We start from the raw sequence: 8969 nt of genomic DNA, 5'->3' as shown, positions 1-8969 counted from the left end.
AGCAAATATTTGACATCTGTTGCTTAATGGAGAAACACTGGGTAACTTCTCTTCTTTGAAAGATTGCGTTTAACCACACCCAGACTTTGCTGGCTAATAGCTATTGTTCTCACCGGGAAAAACAGCCTGTGAGGTTCAATGTAAATGTATGACCCTGGAGAAATCACTGGCCACAGGCCAGCCTTCTAGGTGGCCCTGTCCTAGCCTCTGCTGGGTTCCCCATCTATTGGAAAAGCCTCTGTATTGCATATGCTCAGATTAAAACTGAAAACCTGGTGGTCTACATAATGTAGCATTAAATCTTTATGCAGAAAATGAATTTACTTCAGTTCTTTATTCAGAAAGATTCAGTGTGAATATGCTAGACAGTATGAGAGAGTAGATTAACAGGTGGGCAAACAGTTTTGCTCTGGCTGGGAAGTTCTCTGCACAGACCACTACCAGCAAGCTAAAAAGGAACCGGCCCACATTCCTTCTTGCCTGTCTAGTCCCATCTCAATCACCCTTGCAGAAGGCAACCCTCACTTCTGCAACAGATTCTGTATCTATATCATGATCATATTGGAAACAAGTCATTTGGATCAGCAATCACAGTATTTGTTTAATGTACAGAGGAATATTGCATAGTTCTCCACCTCACTGTTCAGAAAGGATGCAGGTAAGAAAGCCTTTCAGTGAATGGCTACTCAGGAGCACAAGTACAGATTTCATCCCGGCTGGAAAGATGAGTTACGAACTGACTTTCAGTAAGCTTTCCCTCCTCTCCGGGGACAGAAACAGGAATTTCCCAATGTGAGTCACAGCGTGTATGTGCCCAAGTCACCATCCAGAGGTCCCCATCTCTGCACGGACTATAGAGCCCATCTCCGGCGAGCCAGCTCTGAATAGGTGCCTGGGTGACCTGCACAAAGCCAGGAGGGATGATGTGGCACAGCCCTAGGATTGGCAGGGATCACCTCACAGGAGGTGTAGGAGGTAGGTATGGGACTCATGTAGGGTTCCTCACCTACCGATTGCCTTTCGTTCAGAAAAGACACAGAGGTTTTAAGGGTCCTTGAACCATCCCTTGCACACAGAGAAGTGACAAGCTCTTCCCAAGTGCTGGAGAAATGGGAGGCTTTTACTGGAAAAGAAAAAAAATCCCTCTCTGCCTGAGACTTTTGCAGGCAGTGCTGTTTACAGTAACTGATAGATTTTTCATCTGGCCAGCATGACTAACTAACCATGATCCAAAAAGTGCCCAGAAGAGCGCTAAGAAAAGCACACATTTTGCAGTTGAACTTCCTCTTCTTCCCAGACTCAGCGGTTAGGCATTCTGCACAGAAAAACTTTGAATGCAGCTTTAAAAAATATCTAGACGCAGTTCCTTCTGGGGAACCAGCTTCCAAATGATACCCCAGGATTCTCATAGATTCCCGTGGGATTTTTTTTGTATTTGTGGTGGCCTTTCAGCTACTCAGACAGCACCAACCATGAGTTGAAATTTAATCTGTGTACTAATTACTGACACAGACACACCTCCTGCCTCATGGGCTCCTTTGGTATTAAAGCGCCTGTTTTGACTTCAAGGGGTGGGAACTTTCCCATCATTGGAAATCAATAGTAAAGCACCAATGAAGAAAGGAATCAGAGTTTCACCAGGGCAAGTCCCTTATCAAAAACCCACTTGCTGTTCCCTCACAGGCTGCAGGCCAGCTGGGAACTATCTGACAGATTCTCCAGGTTGTCCACCATAGTGATGATGGCTTCTATTTTTTCTTCTGGAAGCACATGAGAGGCATTGGATCGAAACTTCTTCAGGAGCGATTCTTTGCTCAGAGGCTTCCTCCAGTGCCCATAGAAAGTGTCACATTTGCCCGTCAGGACATCCCCACTGTGCAGGAGCAGTGCCACCTCTCCGTACATCTTGTCAAAGTTGGCCACATTATCTTCGGGGTGCTCCACCACCACTTTGTCCAGCAGCTCCCTCACCTCCTGCCGGTGGATGCTGCTCTCCGTGAAGGAGCTGAGGCCCACTTCACCATCCAACAGGGCAGTACAGGCATTGAATTGGAAGGAGTGTCTAGCCTGGTGTTCAGAGCTGGGGAAAGGCCGATTGATGTACTTCGACACCGGGATCTTCAGCACAATGGTGCGGATCAAAGAGGGAGAGAAGGACCCTGCGTAGTTGATGAAGAGGTTCCGGACAGACAAGGCAGCATCCACCACCCAGTGCATCCCCAGGTGGGCTGGGAATCGCTTGAAAGCAATATCCTGCTTCTCCAAGAGGAATTCATGATGGTCACTTGGTGTGGACAGTGGTTTGGGTTGATAGACACTGTAGAAAGCACTGAATCCAGAGCAACCAGGGATATCATCCAGAATTAAGGGGTTAGCCTCCATCCCTCGGGCAGCCAGCAGTGCTGCCTCAAAGCCCAGGCGGGTAGCATTTCCAATATGCAATGGCTTGGCTTGGGTGGCAGCGTTTGCCATGGGTGCCCCTGCAAGCGATGCGGCAATGCCCAGAGCGTGCCCGCACTGGGCCGTGCTGAGAGAGAGCAGTTTTGCGGTGGCCGCAGCACTGCCCATGGTACCGACCACCGAGGGAGGGTGGAACCTAAAGGGGAAATTGCAGATATGAGCATCCCTGACTGCTTGGCACAGGGAGAACCCAAGCACCTCACCTACCAGGCCTACCTATGCGACTGGAAATGAACTGCCAAGTCAGCCAGTGGAAATCCTTCATGGCTCTGGTGCAGGTGGGATTCACCTAACTCAAAATTTAGCCATCCGGAAACTACGCATCTACTTGAAACCTCAAGAGGTTTCCTCCTCAAGAGGAGACAAGAGGGTGAGCTCAGCATCTCCAGAAAGCAAATTTTAATTTTCCCTAAAAGTAGGTGGCATGGCTTGTGTCCATACAGCCAAACTTTCCCCCGCCCAGACAAATAAGGTGGCCTCATCCAACGTGCCCAAGAGTAACAGTTCCTGGTCGATGCTATTCCTTGGACCACACCAGGGCACTGCATGGTGAATGGCAGTTGCCACAGGCAGAAATTGTGCCAGGGACTGTGCCCACAATTAAGCTGTCTGCGTGGCTGTGGGCCACTGCCTGTCCTGTGCTCTTGCCCTGGTTAGTTTAGATGACGACACTGCAGACTCAGTGGTAGTCCTCTTGGTGGTTATTTTTGAGGCAAGATCACTGGAGGTCACCAAATGAATATGTGGTGCCTCATCAGCTCTGGCAGAACTGGCATTTTGCTCTCAGTAGGGGTTTACCCTGATCTTGAGTTCAGCCGGACTTAAACATTTTGAAACCCTGAGCAGGCCTGTCAACAGACTCACCGACCCTCTTCCTACTCGGGGAAGAAAAGGAGATTTACCTTTTTGGAATGTCGTGAGCCTCAGTGGAGAAATGCATGAGCCTTCCTTGCACTTCCAGGCCCACATTAAATGCCAGCAGGAAATCCATGCCATTGGGTTTGGTGCTTGGAGGTAGCATCTGGGAAGCTGCCAGAAGAGCTGGCAGAACAGCCCCCGATGGGTGAGTAGCAGGGTGCCAGGTATCGTCAAAGTCCATGGAATGAGTCTGCCAGAGAAATGGAGATAAGGACATGCTGGTGTGGGGGGCTGGAAGCTGAGGGAGCTAGGGGTCCTTGCTGATATTGCTGAGCCTACGTCTGTAACAACATTCACCCAGTCACCTGGTGGTCCCCACGGTGGCTGTTTGGTCCCTCTAAAAGTACTGTGCAAGACTGGAGAGGAGCCCATGACTTCTTGTCCCCCACTACCCCTCCCAGTCACCAGTTTGCTTTCTGTAATACTAGCTAGTGTCTTTGAAGGCACCACAAAGCAGAGCTTCTCCTGGAAGAGCCTGCCTTACCGCAACTCCATTGGTGAACGCAGCCAGCGTGGGGGAGAGCTTTACGCCTGGCTTGCCATAGACAGAGCTCACAGCGACTGAAGAGTACAGCTCCTGCGAAAGGGAAGGAAATTCAGGTGAGGACCTCGAGTGAAGCAGTGACTGTGTGATGCCAGAACACCCTTCTACTGCAAGGCAGGAGTCCTACGTCAGCCTTGAAATAAGGCTTTGGTTGTGGTGGTGGTGTCAAGGTGGGGACCACATAACTACAAGGTAATATGGGGCTTCTCCTACCCGGCAGTACCGCAGAGCGATATCGAACACGTGCGTCGTGCTGCCCACAAGGCCAACCCCAATGCTGTCGAGGATCATCCTCTTGCTTCTCTGACGGACAGTCTTGGACAAGTGCTCAGGTCGTACTGCATGGATGAAGGAGGCAAAGCTGCTGGTCACAGTCTCCTCTGGAGCACTCCTGGCCACCACTGCAGCACCAAGAGAGAAGGGAGGGGGTAAAGACCCATGTGCTGACAGCTCACAGGTCTTCACTCTCTGGTCTCACTGAATTTATTGAAGGGCAAAGGCAGCTGGAGAGTGCAGGATCTGCCCAGCACGTCCCTTGGGTCATAAGGCTGCATACAGCCCTACAGACCTGGGAGGTGACGTATGGCTTCCCTGTGCTGTCCCAGGCTGTAAGCCTCACCTCGAGAATGCCATTTGGGCCCAGAGTCACCTCCTGTGGCTTCAGGCACTTGGCGGAGTCTCGGAGAGGAGCACCATTGCTCCAGGCTCCCTCTATAGACAGTGGAGACATGCTCCTGGACCCGGGACTGGCATCTTCTCCGAGGGGAGGTGCCACTTCTCCCCCACCGCCGGCACAAGGAGCCCAAGGTGAGCAGGCTGGTGTGAATCCTGTCCCTCTCCATGGGTTTTCAAGGGTCCACAGCATGTCCTGTCTCCTACTGCCTTCACGTTCCGTAAGGGCTGCTCTGTGCACCTCCCAGCGTGGCTTCAGGAAGGTTCAAGTGAAGCAGTTTCAGGGCTCAACCACATCCCCCCACCCTGGGTTTCAAGCAACCATCTTTGGGGGAGTCAATACAAATTATGTCCCTTTATCTGGAGAAAAGGCAGAGCAGGTGCCCCACTACATTACCAGCAGTGCTGTGTTGGGAGTGGATCACATAAACCCCAAACTTCCTATAGCTTCCATTATTTTTTGGCAAGCAGGACTAGACCCAAAGCCTGGATTTATCCAGAAGTTTGGTCCTACAAGGCACCGAGGTGTCTTGACTCAGCCAGCAAAGCTCTTAAGCCCTATGCACTCAAAAGGATACTAGTGCTGAAAAAAGTCCTTTGTGTGTTCTTTCATAGTTGAGCTCAGCATATCAGAGGATTCAGCCTATGCTTCAGAAGGGGATTAAACGAGAAGACCTCCTGAGCTTCGTGTTTGAAGGAAAGTTTTTCCTGTCTCTGAAAACACCTTTGCTGGTAGACAAGAAGCAACACATCGAACTTCCCAAGGCAAAATCAGTGTCCGTATTTATGACCTGTAAGGTAGAGCTGGGCAGACAGCACAAGGTACTGGCACTTTTGGACTTGGAAGTCACCATTTCCAAATCTTTGGAGGTGTTAAAATTTTGTGGATTGGATTTCAGTGACAAATTGCTTTGTTTTGATGAATTTATAATTCACAGAATTATAATTATTATGACCCATTATAATTTATAATATAATTTTGAGAGTGCACGTGAGAGTAGGAAAACTATAAAATTCAATATAGCTAACATTTGCATGATTGCAAATCCATATTTATATACACACGTATATATGTATGTGGGGGATACACACACACATGCACACAGATAAAAGATGGCATTAATGTCCAAATGAAACTAATCACATGAAAAAGTCAAGATGAGTGAAGCAAGAAAATAAAAATACTTGGCTTCAGCATCTTACAGGAAACCTCATCAAAATCAGCAGGTACATATGACACTTTATTTTTTAAACAGAAAATATCCCAATTAAAAAAAATGACTATTCCCTAATTTCACTAGCTTGTATTCATTCTTAAATGTCATGCCTACTGACTCACAGTTTGCTTGCAAATGTATTTGGACTCACCTAGAGCCTAGGAGTCTAAAAACCACTTGTAAACATAGCTGAGAATGTCATCATTGCTGTGACTCACTGAAATAAAATTCACTCCTTGCAGCGGCTCTATGAAATATATTGATATAGGAATCTGTAACACTCAGCAGTTTGGAAACCTTCTGCTGACAAAAATCTGCGTCCTCTCTGTGTACTCTGAGAGCATCTTCAGTATAGCACAAACGAAAGCACCAACACCCTCAAGGAGAAGGAAACAGTGAAGTCAAACTAGATTGGAGAGGCTGGAGGAAAATCTGCTCGAATCACACTGCACCCATAAAATCATGACTGCTTCCTTCCTGTCATCAAATGCTCTTTGTCCCTTCAGTAGACAGTGATATTTTTTAACCCTTCAGTTAAAAGCATTTCATGACTCCAGTGGTTTTGTCCTGGTATGGCAGCTGTGCTGCAGAACTTAACAAAAAAAAAAAAAATTTCTGTCCAAGACCAAATAGATCTGCATGGATTATTATTATTTCTCTTGTTCTCAAGTGTTCATTAAGTAACATTCGTTGCATTTATTGTACTAAAAACACATTTTAAAATAAGTTAATAGACAAACTTATAATAGACCAAGCGGCTACACCACAAAGTTCTGCTTAATTTGTCTGAGCAGAGAAGCTGTAGACATGCAGTGCTGGAGAAGACAGCACACTGGCTATGAGACATGGAGAATGGTCCGCGAATCACTGCAAGCAATGCTAATAGCAAGATCAGATGTAATAAAGAAGTAATGACAAATGGAGGAGTTAAGGATCAGAGCAATCCGATGACAGCTACAATTTAAGTATCTTACATTTATGGCCAAAGAGTAAGAATTTGGAAAGTCTGGTTCTAAATCAGTTAAAGTTTCAGGTTTAGCGCTGGACTAGCAATCAACGTATCTGCCACTTGATACTTTTCTCCTTGTTCTTTAGCAACCGAGGGCAATAACCACCACAAGACCCCCCAAGCATGCTTTGTCTTCCAAGAATTTGAGCGGTTTATCTCAGTACGCTTAGCCCAGCATTTTTTTTTAAAAAAAGTCATGACATGATTATTTCGGGATGCTCTTTAAAAAAGGATAGGGAATGCTATTCTGCAGAGAGATACAAACCGTGAGCAGCAGTTTTGTGAACTTGCCGGGAGCTTGCCAAGAACTTCTGGGATTTCTAGAGTAAAGACAAAGAGCATTTGTCACCTAAGCTGCTTGAACTTTTTCACAGCCGTTTTACCGGTTGTGCCTCTAACATGGCATTGTAAGACACTCACAGATCAAACGAGCGGATAAAATGAACTACATATTTAAAGGAGAAAAAAAATATTTTCCAAAGCTCAGTCCAGCAGGGGTGCCAAGAATAGCCAGGGAAATAAAGCAGTACAGGAGAAGGGGCAGCACAGCCTTTTCAGACCTACCATGAAATCCTCTTACGGCTGTGAGCAGAACCAGCTCAGCGTGGACATGAGGAGAAAAACCACACAGTACATCCCAACAACAACCCTCCCGCCATGGCACCATACAAAACACATTTGGGACACGTAAAAGGAACAGGCATGGAAGGAACAGGTTAGTAACTATGAAAAAAAAGTGTCTGTGAAAACCATCTGCTTTTGTTAGTATTGGGGCAGGTTCCCACTTAATGTCACGATAATTTTGACCAGTTGAGGAACCGCCCGGAAAACGACATTACCTCCTTAAAGTGAAAAAGGAAAGATCAGAGATGGATAGGTTTTGTACATGAAATAGTAGTTACCTGTAAGGTTAAGTAGAGCATGCTGGTGGCTGTTACCACTGCTTAATCCCCAGCTCTGCACTGCTCTATTCGAGGGATGGGAGAGGTGTCTGTCTGAAAGGTGCTTTGGTGTCAGGGTTTATATATGCTTCTGAAAGGCAATTTGCTTTTTATTTTTTTGCAACTGAATTTCAAGTGTGATGACATCAGCCTCTGGGGACTGAGAGGGTGGGGGGAATAGATGAGGAGGGGTGGCTTTTTTCTGCTGAACAGAAGGGAACCCCCCCCCCGGTTTCAGGAAATAAAAAAAAGATTTAAGACAATAACTGACAAAGTTCAAGGAAATTCCTGTCTCCAAAATGCCATAGATGCCAATGAGTGAAGCAACTGGCCCCAGGCTCCTCCTACAGAGGAGGACTATAAAACTGGTACTCACCAGGAAATGAGAGGGACAAGAGCATCCTCCCACTGAGCTGAAGTGTCACCAAACCAGGTAATCCAAGCTGCAGAGGGAGAAGCGTGGCATTGGTGTTTTTCTTTGATGCTTTTCTTGAATACATTCAGTGTTTTGTCATTTGGCTGAATCTTTTCATAGCTCTCCTTCTTCTAAATACTCAGCTCTGCGATGTTGCCTGCCATGTGCTGCCGGTTCATTGAAATGTTAGTGCAGACATGAACGCTGTAGCTTCCAGGAGACATCAGGACCCTTCGTTCCCAAATGAATGTTTGGACTTTGGGGGAATGCCATGGCTCTTTGCTTTGTCCATTAGTGAAAACTGGGGACATTTAACATGCTGTGTATTATTTGGTACAGAATAACAGCCTGGTGTGATACACTTTGCATTTAAAACCAGCCTGAATTTTCTACTAAATACTAGGCAGACCCATGATCACTGTGAATGTAGCAATGCATCTCAGGCAACTTCGTGCTGTTTTTCACCAGAGGAGAGTCAGGGTTGTGATATTTAATCCAGCTGCATAGTGTTGTCGTGCACTGTTAATCTTGCTGTGTGCTTATCCAAAAAGAATTGCATTTCATTTTCTTAACATGTTTATCTTGAGAGACGCAGTGTTTTCTCAGAGCTATATAAACATTTGTTATCATTAATAAGGTGGGATGGAAAACTAATCGCAAAATGCCACTGGGGAATAAGTGTCTGAAAATTTAACTTTTGGGTATCTATATATGTGTCCCATGGCATGCTAAACCTTGCTCCAAACTCCTGTGGAGGCAAAGTCCATACACCAGCATATTCCCATTAATATTA

General features: G+C 46.4%; 1 pseudogene; it reads right to left on the bottom strand.

The window, feature by feature from the left end:
* Positions 1 to 1677: 1677 nt before the first annotated feature.
* On the bottom strand, positions 1678 to 6267 carry LOC128153989 (cis-aconitate decarboxylase-like; annotated as a pseudogene).
* Positions 6268 to 8969: the final 2702 nt, after the last annotated feature.

The sequence above is a fragment of the Harpia harpyja genome, chromosome 18 (assembly GCF_026419915.1).
Source record: "Harpia harpyja isolate bHarHar1 chromosome 18, bHarHar1 primary haplotype, whole genome shotgun sequence".
Taxonomy (NCBI): domain Eukaryota; kingdom Metazoa; phylum Chordata; class Aves; order Accipitriformes; family Accipitridae; genus Harpia; species Harpia harpyja.
The sequence above is the reverse complement of the archived record's forward strand: the minus strand, read 5'-3'. Positions and strand labels throughout refer to the sequence as shown.